General features: G+C 44.4%; 1 protein-coding gene and 1 long non-coding RNA gene across 6 annotated transcripts in view; one reads left to right on the plus strand and one right to left on the minus strand.

The window, feature by feature from the left end:
- Window positions 1-542: 542 nt before the first annotated feature.
- The window catches only part of CHST8 (carbohydrate sulfotransferase 8), a 215,251-nt gene continuing 190,689 nt past the window's right edge, over window positions 543-25,104 (plus strand). For 3 of the 4 annotated variants that reach the window (XM_064722899.1, XM_064722897.1, XM_064722896.1), the window contains exon 1: window positions 811-957. The gene's annotated coding sequence lies outside the window, so the exon portion shown is untranslated. Of the gene's footprint in view, window positions 718-810; window positions 958-25,104 lie in introns of those variants that run through there. The other variant, XM_064722898.1, reaches the window with a different exon arrangement.
- LOC135452614 (uncharacterized) lies at window positions 3,590-6,385 on the minus strand. Of its 2 annotated transcripts, none has more exons than XR_010441662.1 (3): window positions 6,292-6,385; window positions 5,720-6,166; window positions 3,590-5,197 (listed from the first exon to the last, which is right to left on the minus strand). It is a non-coding gene; the product is annotated as an uncharacterized LOC135452614 (long non-coding RNA). The 2 variants fall into 2 exon arrangements; XR_010441663.1 differs by having other exon boundaries at window positions 3,590-5,241; window positions 6,292-6,370.

Below are 25,104 nucleotides of genomic sequence, written 5' to 3' on the forward strand. Positions count from 1 at the left end.
AGAGAGTGCAAGAGGCCCCTTCTGTACTGTTACTCCACAGTCCATATGCAGGCTCAAGATAAGGCACTTTGGTTCCCACCAAGCCCTGGCTACGGTGTGTCTGCTCCAGTTTGTTCTTCGAGGACACCATCACTTCAATTCTCTTCCGATTACTTCTGTACTGCCCTTGAGGTGTATGTTCACCACCGTCTTTTGTTGGAGCAAGTATGGGCCACCCATCTTCCCAACCAGTCTCAAAACACATATATATTGTACAAACTGCAGCCCGGAGGAGACGCCCGGCAGGATGCTTGAATCCACACAGAGGATACAGAGGAGCCTCCCTTCTCCTTCCCTCCCAGACGACACCGGGGAGCAGGGGCGCACAGGCTTCCCCGCACCCTGCCCGGGACCTTTCTTTCCTCCCTCGGGGGTGCGATATTCGGCCGGGAGCCGCGCGGGCTCGGCATGCGGGAGCCGGGAGCGCGCAGGGCGGTCACGGGCTCGGCCCGCAGCGCCCCGCTCCGCTGGAACTGCCCTGCAGACAATGCACGATCCGCCGGAGCGGCGGGGAGCGCCCGGCGCCGCCAGAACGCGGAAAACTTGAGGCGAGAGCACCCCGGGAAAGGCGGCGGCCCCGGCCGGCCCCGCCCGCGCCGCGGCGAGGGCAGGAAGATGCGCCGGGCGCGGCAGGAGCGGAGCGCTCCCCGCCGGAGGCCGCCGCACCTGCTGCCAGAGGTGCGCGCTGGGCGCGGGGCGCGGCCGCCGGCGGGGCCGGGGCCGGCGGCGGGGCGGGAGGCGGGGGGCGGGGAGGGGGGCGGCGGCCTCCTCCCGTCTCGGGCGGGCTGTCCCGCTTCACTCTCTCCTCCCCGCCGAGCATCGCGGGCGCGGAGCCGCGGCTGCGGCGCGCAGGGCGGCGGCGGGAGCGGCGCGGAGGATGCGCTGAGCGAGCGCGGGAGCGGCGCGGCCGCGGCGCAGGTCAGTGGCCAGACCCCCCTGTCCCTGTCCCCGGGCCGCGCTTCGCCACCCGCATCCCCGCATCCCCCGGCCGCTCCCCAACTTTTCCCCGCACCACTTCGGGAAAGTGACCAAACTTGCGGCGGGGCCCCTCGTCCCGTGTCCCCTCGTCATCCCGGCGGTGCGACCCCCTGACCTCAGGGCTGCTCTCCCGGCTCGCGGCGCTGTGATTCCCGGTGCCGGGAATTGCGGGTGCAGGGGCAGCCGGGCGCGGTGCGGTCGCCCCGGGCTGCGGCGCGTCCCCTCCGCACCAGCTCCGCTCCCTTCGCTGCCGGGCGGGGCCGGCACAGCCCCGCTCGGGCACCGGCACCGGGACCATCTCCGGGGAGGATGGAGCCGCCGGCTCCGACGGGCTGAGCGCTCCGGGTACGGGTCCGGCATGGGTTTCTGTAACGAAAATAACGGATCCAAAACAAACTAGTTGATAAATGCAGGCATCTCCCTAGACTGGAGACCCGGTTCACGCGGAGTTCAGTCTGTGCGAGCAGGAGCGGTATGACGGGACTCGCAGGCACTTTTTAATTTCTGGAGCTACCTTTAGAGAGCAGGGGGTTTCTTTGGGCGCTGCTCTCCCGCAGGAGTGCTGTTCATCACGTCCCGATTGCCCTGCCCCAGCTCGGCCACACAGGCAGCTCGGACCTTGCAATGCCCCTTTACCCCTCAGCCAGAACGGGTGTGTTCAAACCACGGCATGTGTACAGCAAAGGATGATTTGTACAAGTATGTTTGCCCAGGGTGCTGGGGATGGCAACCGGACAGCACCCTGCTGACGTCTGGGATTCCCGGGTGCTGGTGGAAGTAGTCAGGAATGATGTGATACCTGGTCGTAGCTGTGTCATTAGTTTAAGATTTTTCAGGGATTAGGAAAATCCCTTGTTGTGATTGTGTTATAATATTGCTTTCTGTCTGTAGCTGACTTATGTTGCATGTAGATTAACATGTTTTAAAAAACCTAAAGAGGCTCTCTTTTTTAATGTTAGACACCTACATAGAAAATTCTTGTATTTTATTGCAAGATTTAAAAGTTGCAGCTATTAAGAGAATAGGCTGTACCTGCAGTACCAGGGAGAGAGGGTGAATAGTAAACCTGAACAGTCTCAGAAATGAGAATTGGAAATGCTGCTGCTAAATCTGTTTTGTTTATCAATGATGCTCACCATTTGACAAGAAAGCTATCCTCAGTTTATCCCGAGAAGATTTCATTTTGTCAGATGCCTGGTGTCTCATCAATTCCTTTCATGTCCCTGGGATTTTCTCTTTTCCAGGCTCAGGCCACAGCGGCTCTCTGTGTTGGGGATAACTGTTAAGCTCTTCTTTTGAATTCATGAGCTTCCAAATTAAACTTTTGCTGACACCTGCTACCTAGCCTGGTTGAGCATAATGGCAGTGTCACCCAGGCTACTGGAGCTCTGCCACCAAACAAAGTAAATTACAACCAAAAATAATCGTAAGGTGCCTGGACTAGGTACCACAATGATTTGGGGGACATCTGGGAAACTCTGGCTACTGGAAATCCAATCAAAGTCTGCTTCTAATGGAGCTAACTTTCCAACAGCAATCACAGGCAGGAATTAAATCCATAGAGTAGATGGCAACAGAGATTAATAATCATCATCAATTAGCTGATGGAATCAAACAGAACAAAATGAGGGTAAACAAAAACCTATCTCCCCCTCTCCCTTGAATGCAGCCCCACCTTCATTTATCCACAGTCAAGGCATTTATCCACAGTCAAGGATCTCTCCTGAGCACTGGTTTCAAGTGCCAAAAAATTTAGCAGGTGTCATAACATAAGGTCAAGACTTAATTATTTATATAGAGACATCAATCATCCTGTGGGGGATGATTTATTTATAAATCACCAGAGCTGTAACAAAGACAGTGAATTCTGATTTCCTCCTGCTCCTTCCTGAAGGGACCAGGAAGGTCCACACTGTGGCCAAATGGCCTCAGGAGCCTATAGAAGTTTTTGCCCAGCCCCACACGGTGGAGGCTTTTCTCCTCCTTTTAGATCATGCAACCAAAATACCACTGGGGAAATCTCATGCATATTTGCTACATCTCAGTAATGAACATTTACTGATTATGGATTATCTGGAGAATTTAGCTTTTTAAACATTATTCAAATTTTTATGTTTATGTAAGCTAATAAGACTGAGGAGATTCAGTAACTACTCTTTGCCTTATGGTATTTGAAAAGAGTGTCCATGGGGCTTAGCTCAGCATCTTCCACAGTTGCTTTTAAAAGACTAAAATAGAATTTTTCTGCCTGAAAAAAAACCACCCTGTCTCTACTCAGTATAATGTTCTTTGCTCACAATTAATGCCAAAAATCAATTTTCTAATATGCTTTTTATGTTTCTGCTGAGCACAAACAGGATGGCACAGTAAAAGCTTTTATTGCCATCAGATTAGGCTGCAGTGGGGGTAAGTGAGTGGCTTGGGCCAGCAGGGCTGCAGGATTGCTGTGCTGGATGCAGCAAACACAGAGAGGGGCATGGGATGCTGAGCAGCAGCCACAGTCCTGCTCTCAGGGTCATTCAGGGAAATGTTATCAACTCTGTGAGCAGAAGCAGAATCAGGCCCATTAGGATTTCTGAGAGCTGGACAAAGTCAAGAACATGCACTTGGGCTGTTCCTTGGCCTCCTCTTCTGGGATTTTGATAAAGGGTTAATTACAGCCAGGGACTCTCAGAGATTTGTCCATTTATTTATCTGTTAATAGGAATCATGCTGTTGATCTTATTCACATGTCTGTTTTTCAGGCAGGGAGGTGATTAACTTTGAGTGAAACTGGTAAAAGAATATAGAAATAGAGATGGAAAAGAAAGTTTTGTTTAAAATAAGAGCTAGGATAGGAGGTTTCCTTTGCTTTTCCATCATTAGCTTGTGAAGATGTGTAGCCCAAACCCATCAGCTTTGCCATCAAGAAAAGAGGAGCACGAGGAGTATCCAGGGCATCTCGTGATCCTTCTGAACTTCATGGCAGGGCTCCATTTTGGCAATAGCAAGTCAATAAGCTCTCCTGCGCATCAATTATTCTGTTCCCACTGATTTTAAAAGAAGACCATTTATCACTGTATTTCAGTGACAGAAATACTAAAATAATGCTTCACTGGGCTTATAAGAGGGTGTGAAAAAGGATGGATGAGCTGGCAAGATCTTCAAGGAACAATTAAGACATTAAGAGGGCAGGAAAATATTTTTAGGAAATAATTAATCAGTGAGAAAACAGGAATTTAGGACTTGATTCAGTTATGAGATATTCCTCAAGCACCCTCTGAATTTTTCTCAGAGCATGTGAAAAAAATGAAAAATTCATAGTATTTCTTGTAGGCAAGACCAGTCATCTGCTTGTGTGTTTTTATGGAATACTGGGTGTATTTATAGCATTTAGTAATGCCAGCAACATTCAATGTAAAGAGTAACAGATGAATGTATCGTGAAACAAGGCACTGGCAAGGCAGGTGGGAAATGTTTTCCAAAATATTGCAGCAACCAGAAATCTAGGAAGATGGTAAACATAGCAGACCTAGGTAGCCTCAAGCAAAGCCAGGGTTAAAGGCCAGGCTGAGCCCTGTGCACGTGCTCTGAAGATGGGGAGAGCCAGGCTCCTGTGCCAGCCCCAGCAGAGGTGGCCTCCACACCCCTCTAGCCTCAGTGCATCCAAGGGCACGGGTGACAGTAAAATTGCAGCTGAGTGCAGAGACAAGAAAGGAGGGGAATGAAATTGTATTGGCTCAACTGCAAGAAACAAATCACAGGCTTCCCTAATCAGACAGATGATGCCTAACTAGGGCACAACGTGAACCACAAAGAAAGGTGGCAGATTTCACAAATTAGTCATGGCAAAAACGGTGAATTTCACAGCTTGAAGTGCATTCACGTTATAGGATGAAACAGCACAAAGTGATTAAGAGCTCTAACTGATAGGAGCAATAAGCATGTGAGACTTAGTCATCATACAGAAGCCAACATTTGTCTCTGGCTTCAGCTGAGCCACAGGAGCAGCCCTTCAGCCTCCAGCTTTTGAAGCTGAGTGGAGCTGGTGGGGACAATTACAAACAAGATCCCACAGATGTTTGCTGGAGTTTTCTGTTTCTGTGAGGTACAGCCACAGCAGCTGGAGATGTTCTGCAGGCACAGGCTCTGCTCCCACTGAAACCTTGGAGCTGTGGCAGCAGGACCAGCAGGAGCTCATCTTCACAGCATGACCCCATGGTGAAGAGCAGAGAAGGAAGACAGCTGAGAAAGGTTGGAATGAGGAGGGACACTGTTGCAGCACACTCCCTGCCATGCTGGGATGACCTTCCAGGTCTGACAGTGCCCATTTTAGAGCCGCTAGGTGCTGGACATGGCACCTCATAGTAACCACACCACAGTATGCATCACTAATAGAAAACAATCATTAAACAGTCTATTCACATTTTCTATTCTTTCAGGGCATCACAACCAGTGTCACAAGCCTCTGTCACAGGTGGTGTTGCATGACTTTTGCTGGTAAAACATTTTAATAGCTGTGACAGCACACTTGCAAGGAAATGTCTGTTAACAGATACTGGAACATTATCCTACCACTTGTATCCCTGGTCAGATGAAGATAAAAATTTTGGAGAAAAATGTCACCATTATATCTTAATACTTTTGTTTTAATGTAAACCATTCTATCATAGCTATTAAAAATCCATAGAGCAAAATGGAAGCAAAGTGAGCTAATACCAACCTGGAGAATTCCTAATTGAAACTGTTGGCAGTGGGAGGCTGTGGCCAGGCTGGGGCAGTGCCGTGCCCAGGGGGTTAACACAGCCCAAGCTGGCAGGCGGAGCCAGGAGCCCTTCAGGGAGCAGAGCTGGCAGCTTCCCACTGCTTATTGAGGCCGTTCCAGCACCGGTGGGTCCGCTGAGCACAGCTGTGTTAATGCTGTGCAGGGAGAAGCTGCTGAAGTTGCCAGGACTGAAGCCACAGAGGAACGTAATGGGGCAGTGCCAGTTCCTTCAGATCCCACCTGGAATTTATGAGCCATCCACGAGGGGTAGGGAAGCACCTGCACCACAGATTATCCAACACTCACCCTCTGTGCAGAGCCCAGCTGCACCTCCAATGCACCACCCACCGCACTGCCCAGCCACAGCTCCAGTCCTCAGCCAGCACGAGAGGATTTCCGGTTGTACTGTGAAGAAAAACCCTGTTGTCTTACATATTACAACAGTTTTATTATCATTATACATTGTCTTTGATATCAAGAGTTCTTTTATCATTAGAGTGCAAGCATTCTATAGTGCCAGAGTTTCATACCTTCTCAATGTTTCTCACAGGCAGTTCCTCTAAGCACTGACTGTTCCTGCTCCGTGCAGCAGCCACCTGACTCCTCACCAATCCACTCTTTTATGCCACTGTTCTTATTGGCTACAGGTGTTGCCTGTTATCATCTGGCCTGCTCCTAATCTTTAGTAATTGGCTCCAGCTGCAACTCATTGGGGGATAAGATTACATTCTACATTACCTTCATTTACCCATACGGTGTCCCCCTACAAGACCCCAAGTAGGATTGGTCACTCTTGAACAAGGATGCAAATACAAAGTTTGAAAATAATTATAATTTCTAAAGCATTTGAAAGGAATGCCCTTAGAGCCCTGGTAAGGAACTAGAAAAGACTTTTAAGAAGGCAGTCAGGGTGAGAGATCCTCTTCCCCTACACTGATTTTGGAACCTGGCAGGTTTTAAGAGATCTTTCAGTTACATTTTGCAAATCAATGCTGATTTGATGTATTGGAGCTCAGAACTGTGCCAATTCACTGTCAAACCAGTATTAACTAGGCATTTTTGGGGAATGCTTATATCTCAAGGTCCATTAAATATGCAAACCTGGCAATTATTTCACCACCCTTAAAATACTTAATTTGAGATGTGCATCAGAGAACCCATAAATGGTCTTTCAGTCCTCATCAGAATGAAGCCTCCCTCTACTGAAAGTGCAAGTCAGAGTCCTGGGAGAGGGGCTGGTGGCTGTGCTGGGGATGAACACAGGAGGCAGGAGGGGCCCGATGAAGCACAGGCACGTTAAGGTCTGCTAGGGCCTGATCTGCCGACCACCATTCATTCACACAGCAACCAAGCAGGAGGAAGCCAGGAAATGTTAAGTCAATGGCCATCCTGGAGAGAGCGCTAATTACTCACCTTGGGAGAGGTGGCTGGATCAGCTGCAGGAACTTTCTGAGTGCTTTTTGAACCTGAGTGCCTGTCATCTGACATTCACTTAAAGCTACGAGCTAAATAAAAGTTGCTTTATTTTTTAACAGTTGCTAATTCAGCCAGAGCTGGAAGAGATCCTGGTCTTTAAATCTCTGTTCCTTTAATACCTGCACAGAAACAGTTGGAGAGAGGTGGTTTCTCCTTCTATTCAGTGTGGTCCTCAAATACAGACCTGATCCCCTTCAGGGTTGGGAGAATCACAGCAATGGTTAGCTGGTCACATGTATATTAAGATGACTGACTTCAGGCACCTATGTTTGAATATGTGATTTAATATGCCTTCATTTTTATGTCCTGAAATGGGAATACTACTTAGCTCAGAGAAGATAAATTAATTTTTGTGTTGCTTTTAAGTTCTTTAATGGAAGATGTTACATAAATTATTATTTAATATACTTTAACAGGTTTTTTTGCATGAGCTGCTTGATCTGCTTAGAGCATATAAATCAGTATGAGCTGCATTAGTAAAATAAGTTCAAAAATCTAAAGAGTACATCAGAAGTTAGACTAGTGCATAAAAAGAGCTAAAAGCTAAGTTTCTCTTTCATTGGTAAAAAAGCAGACAGATTGGGGTTTTTTGTGGACCTTTAGACTCCTCATTTCTCAGGAATCACAAAATCCATTTGTGAAAAGATCTAGGAAATAAAGAAAGAAATTGTACAAGTGACATCCTGGTCAGTAAAGCATGTGAGTCTGCAGGCACACAGACAGGATGATGCCATGAATCTCCCCTTTGTGCTGCAGTTCAGAAGAGGAGTTATTTTCTTCATCTGAGCAGATGCCAAAGGCTCAGAGAAGGGCGAGCGGACAGAATGCAGCCCCTTTCTTGTAGCAGAAATGTATTTGCCTCTGAGAGAAGAGAAAAGAGAAAAGAGAGAAGAGAGAATCCCCTCCTAATCTGCAATGGTGAAAACCCCTTCATCTGGGGGTTAGCACAGCACTGGGTGCAAGGCAGAGCATGACCAGCTATTATTTCATCCTTCCATCCCTCAGTCCAGAACTTTTTCCATCCTACACAGATTTCCACATCCACCAGTTCTAGGGAAAGTTCCTTCCCTGCATCTCTAAGATATACAAACACTTACATGCTTTTTTCCATCTTTCCCAAAAGCAGATTTTATCACACTCACATTCAAAAACCTCCCTCTTCAACTACAGAAGCTAATTTATTACTTTTCTGGCTTTTCTTCTCAACCATTATTCAGATCCCATTGTTAGTTTTTCTTCCAATAACACCAAAGCCCTGTAACAATGTTTTAAAGAGTCACTTATAACTTACTAGCAAAGTAATTCACATCTGCCTGTTAGTTATGGCTGTGGGATCCACCCAAGGAAGCTGCTGTCCAATAAATTACTGAACTGTCTGCCTTCACACAGTGCTCCCCAAACTCTGCAGCATCTCTTCCCTGCTTTCTATCACCTAACTTAGTGCCAAAACAAAGGATGTTTCAGCAGCTGTTTCAGCACTTAATGCCAGTATTCCTTTGCAGACTAGGGGGAAGGGATTTCCTTTCAAAATGCCACTCTCCCACTGAGACTGGCAGTAGTATTATCTCACATCTTTAAATACCAGTCTTGGAGTTATTGGTGTGACAGCAAGGTGCAGAGATTTTATGACACAGAAAATTTACATGAGCAATTTCTTTTTTTTTTTTTGTTTTGTTTTCAACATTTAAAATCTAAAGTTACTTTTGAATCCTTGAATTAATTAATTAATCCTTTTGTTATAAGCATGGTAATTGTTTAATGCTTTGGAACAACACTGCCCATATTGCTTTGTGTATGTTGTCCCTCCTGCAGGTCTCAGTGTCTCCCCACAGCATTAGATGTTGTATATGCTCCTAACATGTGCAAATCTACAGCTCACATAAAGCTCTTCTGTTCTGTGCCTTACACAGGAGAGCTACTGCACTGATAGCAGCCAGTACATAGTACCTATAAATAACAAATCATCACACCTGCCTGCACTGTGTTCTTCTGATACATTATTAACCTCTGGTGCAGCACTTTTACTTCAAAATACTAGAATCAGCTTGTTATTCTACCTTTAGTTTACACTGGGAGAAACCTCAGCTCAGGATAATGTCAGGAGATTATCTGAGGTCTCTGTTATAGTAGCAGCATGTGTTGCTAGCACAGAAATTCATCTGGTTTTCATAAATATTTGATAGGGCTCTATCATCCTCATCATCATTTGGGCTGGTTGGAAGAGGATCCCCCCCATGATTGCAGCCCATTTCCGAGTTGTGGTGGAAAGTCAGTCGGTGATATTTCAATCACAGTGTTCTTATAACAAATTCCATTCAAATGCTCTCTGAAAGGGAGTTAAGGTTTCATCCTGCTGCTTAGAGAATGATATGCTAAATGCAGCTTCCCATGGGCTTGGCTGCAGTCCAGCACTTTGTAATTTATAGTTCTCCTTCCGAGTTCTGGCTGTGACCTTGGGAAGTTCTCCCACATTTTGCTAAAGCACCATCCCAGAGCCCTCACCCCTTCCCAGGAGCACAGGGCAGCTGCTGGGACACCCAGGGCAGGTGGCAGCAGCAGCACAGGGGAGGGCACATTGCCTCTTTTTTACTATTAGGAGCAAATCATGGAACGTTGTTCTTAAATGACAGAAATTATTAGGTAGCTTCAAAGCATGAAATTCATTCACAGAAGAGGTTTAAATTATATTAGCCAAAGGCGTTTTCTGCAGAGACAGCCACAAAACAGCTCTAATTTGAGATCTCCAAACAGCTGTTGTGCCCTATGTATTTATATTGAAAAAATAACCTGGAAGATTATGTTAACATGCAATTAAATTTAAAAAAAGTTTTAACATAAATACTGATCTTATTGATAGCATACAGGGGGTGTCTAAGAGGCTTTTCTGAGAAATGTGTGTGCCCATGGCCAGAGGAACTGACAACCCAGATTGTAACACATGCCACTTTTAACAGAAAAATTGTGTAATTGAGAGAAATTATTGCCCCTTGAAGATTACATTCATTATAGATTGTAACAGAGATATGTCTTCAGAATGACTGCAGTTCTCTTCAGTTAAAGAGCTATTCAGAAATAGCAGTTTGAGCTCATGGATGTAGCTGCAATTGTTTTAGCAGAGTTAGTGAGGGAAAGCAATTTAGAGGAAGGTACAGCAGACCCATGCAGCTCTTTTGTTTCTTTATTCTTTCCAGATTTTTCAAGGACATATCTTCTGAAAGCACTTGTTTGTACTTACCTATTTGGATTCCTTAGAATGGGGAATAATTTTAAAATTAAAAAATGATTACTTTTAAAATAATGATTTTTTAAATTATTTTTTTTAAATTTTAAAATCATGAGAGAAGTTTCTTAGACTTTTTATTTCACCAATTGCTATGGATTTTCTGCAAAACAAGTGATATGGGTGTAGCTTTGAAACCTAAGAAAAACAACTCTTCATTTTTTCATTTGGTCTTCAAAGTATTGCATATGACATTATTTATGATTGACACTTACCATAAATGAATTTTCTCTGTAACCCAGTTGTAACCCAGTTGTATCTCTTTTGAAGTGCTTCTTCTATTACCTGATGTGAAGACATCAGAGAATAATTATGTTAAGTAGTTCTTTGTAAACAATAAACCAGCAAACCCAAGGAACTCCCTTTGCTAGGTGTTCATCACCAAGACACCACTGGCAAAACCCAAAGCCATTGTGCTGTAAACATTCATCAGCTCCTTGGACCAATCTAAAACTGGTGGCACTCCACTGGAGAACTTCAGCAGAAATAGGTTTGGCTTTTTTCTTCACTTGTGACCCAACTCCAGTGCAATGTTTGGCTTTTTTCTTCCCTTGTGGCCCAACTCCAGTGCACTGATTCCACCTGTGGGCAGTGGTGCTGTGTGTGCAGAGACCTTAACAGCGGCGCCCCAACAGGAAAGGACAACTGGCAATATTTATGGCAGGTTTCTGTGCTAAAGGTTTCTGTGCTCTACACTGACTATTTATTCTGGCAGTAGCTCTAATTGTGCTGTAAACCACCCTGGGTGCTGGTTGCTGTGTGCCCAGGAGTTTGACTAGAAGCCAGCCAACAGTGAGCTCTGTGATAATGGTTCATCATTTCGCCGCAGGAGCCCCATGCCCGTGGGTAGCAACAGCCTTCCTGCTTCCTCCCACGCTCTCTGAGCAACCAAATCCCATCTCCAGGGTGTCTTCTGGGCTATAAACTGCTGTTGTTTATTATTAGCACACCTTGCATGTGAGGTGTGTATTAGAGACACCTTTCTCTCACATGTTAGAGAATTAATATCAGCCTGTCTCCAAGCCAGCTGACCCCATTCCCATGCATTTCCAGGGCACAGAAGTAGTGGGGAGAGCTTGTGCAGAGGGGATCCACCACCAGAGTTCATAATTTCCTCCAGGAAATGTCTTCCCTCTGCAAAGTCCTGCTCAGCCTGAGGATCTCCTCATTTTTTCAGTGGAACCTAGTCAGTGTTGGTTTTGGCAGTGCTCTGAGCAGAGGCAGTGGTTTCTTCCAGCTTTTCAGTGTTGCAGAGTTTTTTGCATGATCATTGGCATTATTCATGCACACCTCCAGCTCCTCATCCTTAAGTGACTTTGAGACTTCCTTCTATAATCCATCATATCTGCAGCCCTCTTGGCTGGCCTTGCCTTAGTAACAACTGCTTCTTCTCCCAGCAGTTCTCCTGACACCTCTGTCAGCAGGACAGAAAGCTGAGCTCACTAAGAAGGGACTGTGTGGAATTCATCCACATTTGGATGGGAAGGGAGGGTGCATAATGGATGAAGGAGATATGTGAGAGAGCATCAGTAGGAGCAGCTGGGCTCATTCACAGAAGCAGCTCTGCCCTGTAATTCCATGTATCACTGTGTGCCATTACCTGCAGCAGAGCCTGTGAGACAAGAAATACTCCTTCCATCTGAGCTGGCTCCTGTGTGTCTGATCAGAGCCCCTCTGCTTTTCCAGCCATAGACCATCATCTCTCTGCCTGCACAAGCCTGGCAGTAATGCCACACTGGGACCTTCCCTGCTTGGCTGTTCAACTGCCCTGTTACTGTCTTTTCTCAGGGCTTCTTTTCCCTCCAATATCTCACCTAAACTTTTTTCTTTCTTAGCTTCAGGCCATTGCTCCCTGGCCTACAATTTTCTGAGACTGTGAATAACTTCCTTCATTTCTCTTGTTCCTTTGATATTAGACTGTGGTCATGTTCACCCTGAGCCATCTCTTTCACTGGACTCTGAATTTGGCTTTCTCAGCCTCACCACAAGTTATGTTCTCTAATCTACATGCCATTGTCCTCCTTTGTTTTCATCTTCTTTTGAAGTTTGGTTGCCAGAAATACAGAGCATCATGCTTTTAGATGGCTGTTATTTGTACTGACTTACATGCACTTCCCACAGTTATCTGTATTTTCTTACCCAGAAGGGCTATTTTTGTTTATGTTGGTTTACTTGATGAAATTATCTCTCTCCTCTCCAAATTTAATTTTGCAAATGAAAATATATGAAATAACTCTCCATTTTGCTGCCAAGGTACCAACAGAAAGCAGTAAGACTTAAGAAAGCAACTGGTTATAAAGGCTCCTAAGTTCAGTTTTTGTTTGCTGCAAAAGCTTTGTGGGAATTCAGTGCAGGTTCTGCAGAGGTAACAGAGGCAGGACTGTCCTCAGGGTTATCCCTGTGCCATGTGTAAGGGTCTCTGCCATTATGGAAACTATTATCAGCTACCTGTACCCAGACATTCCATTTCTCCAGGAGCATAATTTCCTGTGATTTATCACCAAAGTATGACTTTGTGTCCTATGGGAAGTTCTAAATTTGGGGTTTTAAGATTAAAAAAAATCTCAGTTTTAAAACTTGTCACGAAATAGAAAATTCTTGGGAAGGAAATTCAGTTTGGTGAGAGCAGAAATGCTCCATCCAGATGATTTTGATCCAGCCTGTGATTTGGCTGTACTGATGAACCTCTCCTTGTCTCCCACAGGAGCTGCCAGTCCCAGCCCACCCTGCCCTGAGCTCTCCCCAGCACACCCCAGGGCTCAGCCAGCACTGCCTCTCTTGCCTTGTTGCTTTCCATAGATAACAAATCTACACCTTTTTTTACACAAATATAAAATGCAAAAAGCCTCAGGAAAAGGTTGCATCCCATCATGGACAAGGAGTGAGATCTTTGTATGGTGAAAGAATTGCAGTTCCCAGAGCAACAGGGAGGTTGAGAAGAAGGGAGAAATTTGGACTTAAATTTGTAAAATGAGGCCATATTAAGATTTCTAACAATGTCAAAGATCTGAAAGATGGAAACAGCCTTCTGCACTGTAGCACATTGGGCTCTGGGGATGTGTTTGGGATTGGATTTCTGCACATGTGCCATTCCCTGGCACTGATGGTGTCCCTCATCTAACACAAGAACCCAGCAAGCAGCACTGCTTTCCCAGCCTCTGCCGTGTAACCATCCCTTGGTTTGCTTACTCCTTTATTCTGTGAATCCACTGGCTCTTCTTGTCCTGGGCTTGTAATGGGTTTGCAATTAGGGTCTCAGTTCTGAAAAATTATGAGAGAAAGAATCCCTGTAATAATGCTGTATTTAAAATAACTAATCCACAGTTCTACATTGACTTATTGAAAAAAAACCTCCAATAACTATTAATAGCAATGCACATGAGGATTGCTGATGTAAAGGACAGGACAAACTTTCTAGAATATCTCCTATCTTTGTAGTCTATAAATATTTATTTGTAGCTATACTGCCGATTTCACTGGCACCTCAGCTCACTCTGTGTCAGCAGAGCCGTGACAGCTTCTCAGGACAATACCAAGTGAAAAGTAACATCTGCAGAGCCCCTTCCTGCCAGAAGAATTGGCCTCTGAATAATTTTTATTTTCAGAGGACTAACCAAAATCAGTAAGGGGAAGAGTTGCTTCAGTTGTCCAAAAGACAACTCGAGTGTTTTGTTTTTATCACTGAAACAGAAATCTTCAAAATTAAAACTTACTTCCAATACAAAAATTACTTTTTTTCCTATAAATGTCAAAACAAAACATTTGGATTTTTTTAAAAGTTCAGAATAAAGTTTCTCGTGTTTAATTAGCTGCTACCCTCATTAACAAAAAAAAAATCAAAACCCAAAAAATAGTTCATAAAACATTTAATAAATGAAAGATCCCAGCAAGCCTCAGCAAAAATGAAGTAATTGCCTTTTAGAAGATCAGTGTTTTTAATTGGTACTGAAATGCACTTTAGAAAGTGGCTGTTGCATCTTTTAGTTAATTATTAAATTCAAAATACTTGAAATATGTGTTGTAAGATTATTTTAATTTTCCCGGCAGAGACATTGACAGTTCCTGGATGATACTCCACCAACTGTCCTCTTTAATGACATTTTCTTTTTAATAATCATTGATCCACACAAATTTGTGTGGATTGTCATTCCTAAACAGGAGCTCATCACTTACATTGCTTGTGAGAGCTCTGTCGAGGGCTGAGCATGGCACAGAGGATCTCCTGCTATGCTTGTTTGCCATATAATCACGTGATAGGTGGATATGATTTGGATTCTAATATTTTGTGGCTGCTCTAAATACCACAGTGTACCAAAATACCATGTCTTTTGTGTGCTGACAGCATTCTGAAAGGGAAAGTAAAATCCTGTGGTGAATCATAAGCAAAATAAACTGATTTGGAAAGCTGTATTTCCTGTCTGTCCCCAAGTAAAAGAGCCTCTCATCTCCTTCTCCACCTGTTTGGGCCAAAATATCACCTTTTTTTCAGTTGATTGTTTAAAAGATTGACCATCCCAACCCAGCTGTTGATGCAATAGGAACACAAAGGTGTTTGCCATCCTTCAGTACATGACAGGGATGGCTTATCCTGTCTGGGTCCTCAGCATAACCCAGGGAACAGGCTGTGCTCTGTGCTGAAGGAGCAGGAGGCAAGGCAGGGTGACAGAGGGCAGGGAGAGGCTGAGGAGCCTCTCACACAGCCCATGGTGAGACACCAATCCATTCTGCCTCTCCTGACCTCCTGTCTCTGACATTGCTCTCAGCATATCACTCCCCAGCCCCCACACTGACTGCAAAATGCTCTAAATAAAATCAGGCAAGAAAAGAGGGAACTGGGCTGTCCAGGGGCCCTGGTGAGGCAAAGGGGTAAAAGGGTGCAAGAGGAAGGTATAAATTCAAGACCTAGAGCTGAGACTCTAATATAGGAGCAAGAAGCCAGATGAGCTGAAAAGGGAGCTGGCATCCATGCTCCAAGGGATTCATGGAGAACAGAAGGCTGTCTGGCTGTTAAAATGTCCTTTCAAGGACACAAGGAGGATGGGAACATTCACAGCAATTCCCAGTGGCAGAGACAGGATGGGTCTCCCACAGGCTGGACCTTGAATCAAAGTGTGGCAAAGCCTTGCTTTTCCCTCTCACTGCTCTAGGTCTTGTCCTAGAGTCACCTTGAATGTCATGAAAGCAAACACCTTCTGGAAATGAAATTGTAACTTGTGGTATAAGAGCACACTTGAAGCCCTAAAAAACCAGGGACATTACAAAATCTTGTTTTAGTGGGTCTGGTCCTAAGGAGCAGCTGTGGCTTCCAGCTGTTATACAGAGCCTTGAGGCATCATCCTCTTTATAATTTTTAAAAGAAAATACATCAACACTTTTGTGACTTCTTCCCTTTACAGGGGGAAGAGATGGGGAAGGCCTCCCTGTCCTTTCTCAGTGAATCCCCTGGATTAAGGCAAGGGGAGTCCTTTAGGACCCTCCTAGATACCACCACTCTTTCTCGTGATTTCCAACAATTCTCACAGATTAGTGCCCCCTCAGGACAGTTCTGCTCACAGACACATAATGCTCTGCTTTCACCTTCCCTCAGCATCTCCCCTGAAATGGTATCCTTGGGAAGGAGAAAGGTTTACAGTTCTTCCCCCTTTTTTATCTGTAAGCTGTACTCGTTCTCTGCTGCTACACAAGCAATAAACCAGGCACACAAGCAGGGATTGTCTTAGCAATATTCCATTTCTCTCTCAGACTTTAGGTCAGGTGATAACTTTGGATGAGGTACTGTCTGCAAAGACAATGAATGCAAGAAGCCATCCTTATCCCAGCAAGGGATAAACTAGATGATCCAAGTGATTTTCTCTGTCACTATCTATGTTTCTACTATGGAATAAAGTGCTGGACAAGGAGAAGGATTTATTGCTTGGACTGCAATGATGGATGCTTCCAAAACAGCTCAGCTCAGGTTATCTCCTCATAAGGGCAGTGTGTGTCCAGCAAAAAAAGGGATATTTTGCTGCTGTGCAGAGTCAACCTGGAGAGCACAGCATATTCTCCCTGGAGGGTGTCACAGATGGCAAAGAGATTCTTGGTGTGGATGGCTCAGGTCTTGAATATCAGCTGGAACTTGAGGCAAATTTTGGCTTTCTTGGTTTTCAGCCTTTCTAGGACATATTTCATTCTAGAACAAATTCTTAAGACTTGTGTTCTAAGAAAGCTCTAGGAATACTGAAGTAGGAGGAGAGTTCTGGGGAAATGCATGGATTACAGCTTTTCCCTTGAAGCCTGAACCACATTCACAGCCTGTCCATGACCAACCTCAAAACAGGAGGAAATTTGCAGTCCTGATACCAGCAGAAAACTCCTCCATGAATCAGTCTGTTTTTAAGATCCTCTTCATTATACAGTAAAGGTCTCATAGGTCAGTCTGTTGTTTTACTTTTTAAATGAGAATGCCATAGTCCAGCTCATAACAACAGTGAGGTACCAGCCCTCAGCCTAGTACATTTGTTTTTCCAGGCAACTGAAGAAAAAAACCCCTTTAGTGGGTTCAACAAAGGGAACCAAAGATAATTGTTTATAGTATTCAGACATGAAGGTGACTCGTGGATGTTTATGCTTCCCAGACTGGGAAATGTTATTCAAGGGAGCAGGATGTTTTGAGCCTACAGCATCCTATTTTATTTCTGTAAAATAAAACTCCATAGTATCACAGGGTCAATAGTTTTCTTCTGCTGTTAGCCCCTAAATTCTATTAAGGAATTCTTGAATATTCTACCCCTGCCTCTTTTCCCTTTTTCATTTTTTTGTTTTGTTTGCTTGTTGTTTGTTTGGTTGTTGTTTGTTTTGCTTACCAGATATAGAAATGCTTCTCTTAAAACATTGTAGTCAGTGAGTGTCTGTAGCTGACACTGGATAAAGTTGTCATTATGATTTAGGATTTCACTGATTGTGTTTTATTATTTTTATATTTTGCAAGAGGTTTTTAACTTTCCTTTTGTGTGTTCATGGAATTGTTTAAAGTGAAGGAGCTTTGCCATACTGAAAAGATATTGAGCAGAGCCTGTTGTTATTACCATGCAAGCCAGACAGTCTGAACAGTCCTAGCCAGATGTAAATCCACAATTATAAATCACCATGTGAAGGGGAATAGCAATCACTGCATTTTGATCTATCACCACAATACTTTTCATATAAATATACTGATCAGAATAGGAAATTTAGGTGTATTTTCTGTGTCTTTATGCAGTAAACATCTCTTTGAAGCACCATTTCTGCTAGACATCAAGAGTATCTCTGAATTAGAACAGCTCACAAAGAAGAGATGGTGCAAGCCTTATGCACAGCAGAGGGATTTAAAAAAAAACACAAAAAACTTGCTGGGTGGCAGAATTGTGTAGACCAGTAAAAATTCTACAAATTGGGGTGTACAGCATGTGTAGGTGTGTAAATGTAATGCTTAAATAGTTCCCTCTGATTCAAAGAGAAGGGCTGTCCTGGGAGCTATGGGGCAATCAGAGTTTCGTCCTTACTTTGCCATGGATTTCTGTGGTATTTTCTGCCAGTCATTTAATTTCATTGTGCCTAAGTTTCTTCATGTGTAAAATAAATCCTTCAAATACAATTGGATCAGCTTCATACAGCAAATTACATCTGATGCTGAATCATGTCTTTTATCTCTCTATCTGCCTGCTTATTTTTATTGTGAGCTCCTCAGGGCAAAGACTATCACTTGAAGTCTCATATATAATAAAAGTGTCTTTAGCACCACAGATCCCGTTCTCGGGGACTGGAAGCTTAGGGTAATAAAAATAAACAAATGTGATCAGCCACGGGAATTAAAATAAAGTATCCAAAGCAAAGAAAATCTATACTTATGACCTTCTCTCATGAATATACTGGCCCCCAGAACAGATACAGTGCTCAGCTGCATCCCTGGGCAGATGTAAAACACTTCATTGTTTGGCCAATTGGATGTGTTAAGAAAAGCTTTCTTGCCACAGCAGAGCCACGTAAGAATAAAATAAAGACTGTGGACTAGGAAATGGGGTAGTTCATGTTTCAGTGACCTTAACAAGGGTTTGGAAAGGAACATTAATATTCCTGAACCTCTATTTTCATTTGTAGGAGCAGGTTGGCTAGTGTAAACATATCTGAGCTGGAGAAAAATAGGGGGGAAAAAAGGATTTTTCTGGTGACACAGACACTGGAAAAGAGAGCTGAGAACACAAACAGGTCTGCCTGTTTTCAGAGCCAGGGCTACTAGCCAGGATTTGTGGCATACTCACATAGCAAAGAAAGACTTATTTTAAAAGTTCTATTTCTTAGAAGACAGAAGCTAAAATTTTATTCTTACTGAAAATGTCATCTCCTGATACAGAATAGAGATACAACCTGAATAGGAACATGACAGGGATTTGGTCTGCTGAGCAGTTGCAGAGGATGTTTACCATACTTCATCTGGTCAAAAAACTGAAGAATGGCAAAGATGGAAACATTTTCTTTGTTTAATGCCTGTGTTTGCTAGTTTTGAACATTATTTGCAAATAAATACAGAGGAGATAACAGGCTTATTAACATGCTTGAGGATGGTGGGAGGAGGTGAGGGGTCACTGAGGTCAGTCCCTGCAGGTTAAGCAGGAGCCCTTTGCTCAGACAAAGCTCAGTGTCTCCCATTTGAGCTGGTTGCAAGTGCAGAGCCCAAGGTTGTGTCCTAATGATAAGCTCCTGGTACACTGCTCATTATTTTTCATACATATTAAGCTCATTTTGCTCCCAGAAGAGGTCTCTGGGGTCAGCAGACACCGATGCCTGCTCCCTTCTTTGGCATTAATGTCTGCAGCGGTGGGGGCTCAGCAATTCCGCTTGCTGGGCCCACGTTTTAAAGAACATTATTTTCTTCCAGAAAAACATTTCAGTTCTTGCAATCAGTGCTTGTTTCTGTAAATTAAGGAATGAATTGTGCCAAATTGTTCTCCTCTTCTTCTCTCTTCTAGGGTTATTTGCAATGTAGCTTATGCTACTGTCAGTACATCCACTCCGTGCTTTACAGGAAAATGAAATCATTACACACAACACAAATTGCCAGACCTCTTTCATAATCACACACTCTTAATTGGCATGTAAGCACCAAGATCCCTGTAATACATGCAGTAAAATGTCTCTGACTCTTTTTTTTTCTGCCAGGTTGAAAGGTCAATGAGAGTATTTTTCTTTAATTTGACAGGCACACAAGAAATAATGCAAGACTCATTTATGGTCAGGTAATGCACAAAGAAATCTATAAATCAAGCTAAGGGGAATATTAGATCATGCTCATATCTGAACCCATCTGGCTTAGTTCACAAAAGAATCAATATGAGGCAGAGAGCTCAGTATTACTCGTGATTTATGCTCTTGCATCTAAGGGGAGAAACATTTGCAATTTTTAAGTCTCTTCATCTGAAACAAAAGGTGAAAAAGAAACTGTGGTTGGCTATTCCAACACATGCATAGGTAAGTGATGTGGTGACAGATTACAGCTGCGGGGGGAAAGGATGCTTCATTCTGCTTAATGACTCAGCACATTGTTTTAGTGTTTTTATCTTCACATCCCTCCCCCCCCAAAATTATCAGTACAGAGGTATTAAGAAATAAAATTGGCTAGATTTCCACAAGTTTGATACTTGTAAATGAATTGCCATTGATAGTTCATGGGCTCAGTACTGTTGGAAAATACAGCATATTGTAACATAGAGTTTTCTTCACTGTCTTCTTTCAAATATTACTTTCACTAATAAACCCCTAAACACCTAAAAACGTGCTATGGCTAAATATTAATCCTGCCCCATACCATCGTATACACATAAGCTTTTGATCCTTTTGTGAACACCCAGGATTTACATGAAAGATTTCTACTTCTCTCCTACATCTCTCAACTAAATAAAATCTCCAGTTGGCCTCGAGTTGAGCCTCCCCAAGAGGCAGGAGGAGGAGGAGGAGTGTCAGACAGCACTGCTGAATGCTGCACCAGGGCAGGGGTGGGAGGCACAGGCAGAGCACAGATCTCACAAAGCAATTAGGGTATGAAAAACACACTGCAGTGATGGGTGCCATAAAAGTGTCAGGGGAACTGGGGCAAGTAAAACATCCATTTCAGCTTCAGTGATTTGTTTTACATACAGTGCTAATATCCTTCATACAAATACCAAATGCAGTTTAATTTCAATCTTGGAAGCCATTTAGGCTGAAGTGAGAGCCTGACATATTTTTCTCCCAGCTAATGTGTACAAGAAGAATCAATAAGTTTCCCAGTATAATTTGATGAATTATTACATCAGACATTATTGATCCAGTCAAAGAAGAAGGAGGTCAAAATAATGAAAATCAGTTGGTTGTCATTAGGAATGCTTGGGATATTCATTTGGAAAAGGTTGATAACTAAAATGGTCTATGGGCTTTACACTTATTGATTTAATAAATAGAATAAGCCTTGCTGATCCAAAACAAGGTTACTTGTATAGGTGTTTCAGGGGGTTGTGTTGCTGAAAGCCAGTCTATATGTCTTCTGTATGTGTTTAAATTATATTTTAGTTCAGCACACTGAAAGCATTCATTTTAAACATCTGTTCCTTTCAGCCACAATTTTCTACTGCACTTTGCTGCCGAGAGCCCTTAGACTTCATTCTGGTGGTAGGCTTAGTACTCTTTCAAGTATTCAGTTCAAAGTTTTTAATATGTTTGGGTGATTATTAGTAACAAATACATTCATTAATTTGCACACACTTTATAAACACTGGGAAGTATTCAAGAGCCTCCCACACAAGAGGCAATTGTGTTGGGGTTGTGTTATTGACTCCTACTTGGATAAGTCCTTCTAACAGAGAATTATAGAGTGTTGCACATTTCAGTCCAAAAGACTAAAAAATGTTTCAAGAACATGACTGGCAGTTAGCAGAGCTCACCCTCTGTGGAAACCCAGGGCACTGGGAATATTTCTGTGTCTGCTCTGGGGTGCCCTGACCCCCAGGGCAGCACTGACTTTGACCCTCACTCTGGAGAAAGTTTCCCAGACTTCAAGACAGACTGGAATCCACAAAAGTGTGAAATAGATTATAGAGAGCAGTGTAGGTGTATCACTTGGTGAGAAATTTAGGGTTTGGGGTTTTTAGTGTGTTGTGGATGGCAGCAAGATGGAGGGCACAGGGTGTCATCCTGGGTTTCTTCATGCTTCTTCCTTCTTCTCCATGGGTTTGGGTGGCATTTTGTAATTGGGCAGAAAAGTCCCCACTGGGGGCTCTGTGGGATCAGTTATTGGGTTAAAAGGGAAAATAATCCAGGTGTCAGTTCTTAATTGGAGAGTTTAGTCTTAAAAGACCTTGGAACAAGAGATTGTTGGCCATGTTGTGCCTTCTAATGAAAAGGTGCTGAAGTCACCGTAGTGAAACTGTTTTACTGATAAATAATGAACACCTGAGTCTGAACATGAACTACTGTCTCAAGTGCCTTCAATCCAGACCCAACAACTGGTACTGCCACAATCCTCCATGGCAGGAAGGGGCAGCCCTGGAGGCACTGGCGGCCCATGGCTGGGCACTGCAGAGCCCTCAGCACCGCACTGGCAGGGAGCTGAGCCTGCCCTCTCTCTCCACACACCAGAGAGAGAGAAAGGAGCTGGATTGGGATTGATCTGGGGCGACACAGTCAGGATACAATATCCACAGCTTTCCCTCATCTTGTCTTCCTACCATTGGAGTCTTTTCTACTTAGGGCATCCCCTAGTCTTGGTTAATTCCCTCACTAGCTTTACTGTCTGGGCACTGTCTTCTTTCCTTACTTGGAATTATTCCAAACTCCCTACCTGGGGTTCACTTTCCCTTTTTGCAATCTCAGCCTTCCACTTCCATTTTGCTCCATTTTGCTTTTGCTGTTACCACGGTGTGCAGCTGCCCGTGCAGCCGACACCGCGGCCTCACGCCCTGGCTGCTCCCCGGGCCCGGCGTTCCTTCACGCCCTCAGCAGCCCTGAGTGCTCCATGAGCCCAGCGCTCCCTCATCCCCTCAGCAGCCCTGGGTGCTCCATGTTCCCAGCGCTCCCTCACGCCCTCAGCAGCCCTGGGTGCTCCATGTTCCCAGCGTTCCCTCATGCCCTCAGCAGCCCTGGGTGCTCCATGTTCCCAGCGCTCCCTCACGCCCTCAGCAGCCCTGGGTGCTCCATGTTCCCAGCGTTCCCTCATGCCCTCAGCAGCCCTGGGTGCTCCATGTTCCCAGTGCTCCCGGATCACGCCCTCAGCAGCCCTGGGTGCTCCATGTTCCCAGCGCTCCCGGATCACGCCCTCAGCAGCCCTGGGTGCTCCATGAGCCCGGTGCTCCCTCACGCCCTCCACAGCCCTTGGCTCTCCCTGGGCCCGGCCCGAGGGCTCGGCAGCAGGCCCACCATGGCTGGGAACGGGCTGCAGCTAACACAAGAGATCGGCTCACCCCACTCCTTGCAAGGGCTCTGAATGCTCTCGGTAACAGCAATACCCACCAGCTGCTAGGAGGGAAGCAATGGACCTGAATGCGTTTCACCTGCTCTCTCTCTCAGGTGGCATTTTGCTGGTGCCATCGGAGCAGACCGGAGCATTGCCTCTGGGAAGGGCAATTTAACTGAGCACACAATACAAGTATTATTGCTATAGCCCTGAATTGCAGAAGAGAGTCAGAGCTCTGCTGCATCTCTGGGAGTTTGGGGATGATCACATCCCATCTGCTTCAAATGTCCTTCTAGCACAGGAAATGTGTATGTGCAGATAAGGCTCATTGCAAGTTAAAAGTTTTTACTCTGTCTTCTTTCCTCACTTGGAATTACTCCAAAATTTCTCTTGAGCATGAGAAACGAAATATGCTTTTCTTAAGGTCTTTAGGAATTCCTTGCTCTGGTTCTGGTGTAATAAATACCAGCTGACATTTGAGTTGACAGTAGTTAAAAAGCCTTAAAAAGCCTGGGCCACACAGGACAGCAGTACAGTGTGAAAAATTAAAACATCCGTGGGTGCTGCAAGTAGAAGGAGATCCTGAAAAAGAATCCTATATTTCATCCCAATCATTCTTCAGCATGACCAGTGCCTAAAGATATGTGAGTTTTCCCTTGCCAGCAGCACATCTAGCAGGCACAGAGCTGCCTAGGAGTTAAATAACCAGGGTGACAAAAGTCATCTCCCAGACAGGTAGAAAATGATTCGAGCTCTATGGCACATGACTGGATTGATCATACCTGCTCTGCACTAATTTGAAGATACAATAGCAGGGCACAGAAAATTGTACTGGCTAACTCAGTGTAACGGTATCACAGCCTCTCTACTGAGCTATAGTTATGAATCTCCTTTAGACAGCACAATGCAACTTTTCCTTCTGGACAAGATCCATTCTCTTTTGTCACCTGCTCTATAAGAAGAGACCCGGACCATCATTATCCCAGGCCAACTTTATAGGTTCTTTTACCTGCCCAAACTGGTTCATCCTAGAACTCACCAGAATGAGCAGCATTAGAATGAGAAGAGCTGACTGGGGTGAAATAGCAGAGAAACACTAACTTACAGTTCCTGTACATGCTGCAAGATGAAGCAGTGTGTTCTGAGTTACAGCAATGGACATGGAAAAACTTTCTGGTCCCTTCTAAACAGCCCAAATTTCACTGAGCTGAGGTCAGGATGTAAAGTATAATACAGAGAGTGCTTAAAGAGCCACTGCTAAACATTTTCTTTGCTTTCCAGGCAGGGATTTCAGCTCTGGACAGTTACATGCAGTAATGGTTTAGGATTAGATTAAGAAGTACTTCATGCTTAGGATTACACCCAAATTCAGGGAAGCTCAGATCCCTGAGGAGCAGTCATAGCCTACAGCAGAAAGGCAGCTGTCCTGGGCATGGTGAGGTGCTGAGCACTGGGCTCCTAACAAGGCACCAGAGAGTCATTGGGTGTCCCTCTCCTGAAAAGAGAGATGATTTCCCCAGTGAGGAGCTGGTATTTGTACTGCAGTCGGGTCACAATGTTTGTATCTCTGTTAAAATGGCACATTACTCCCAACACCGGTATCTTTCTGGCCACAGAGGCTAAAGTAGTATTTCTTGTTCATACTTTATGTGGTTTTTTTCCTACAAAGCTTCACTTCTTTATTGTTTCTTATTTAGAAGCTCTGAGTTATGTAAATAAAATGTGTGACTTTTGCCTTTCCAGGGGCTGGAGCTAAGTTAATGCAGAGCAGTGCCAAGGAGCAAACGGGGTTAGAGCATGTTTTAAATTGCCATTTTCTTGCTTGTAATTTATTCTTCCTATCCCTAGCATTCCTCTGCAGAGATATTTATAAAAATAGGTGTTCCATGCACTGTATATCACAGGTTTATTTAGGATTGTTGTTGAAGATTTACACTGCTCAAAAGAGCAGTCAGAGCAGATAATTCCATTTGCAAGCTTCAACAAAGTGTTCTGGGGAAAGTGCTGTTATCACCGTGAAGAATTTTAATGATGGCAGGGTTTACAGACAACTTCTTTGGCAAACAAGGCTGCAGCAAGATAACTCAGCAAGTTCCTTTGCCAGAGGTGGCTTTGTATTTTTGCTGCTGCCTGTTAAATGCACCT

Source organism: Zonotrichia leucophrys, chromosome 11 (genome assembly GCF_028769735.1).
Source record: "Zonotrichia leucophrys gambelii isolate GWCS_2022_RI chromosome 11, RI_Zleu_2.0, whole genome shotgun sequence".
Taxonomy (NCBI): Eukaryota; Metazoa; Chordata; class Aves; order Passeriformes; family Passerellidae; genus Zonotrichia; species Zonotrichia leucophrys.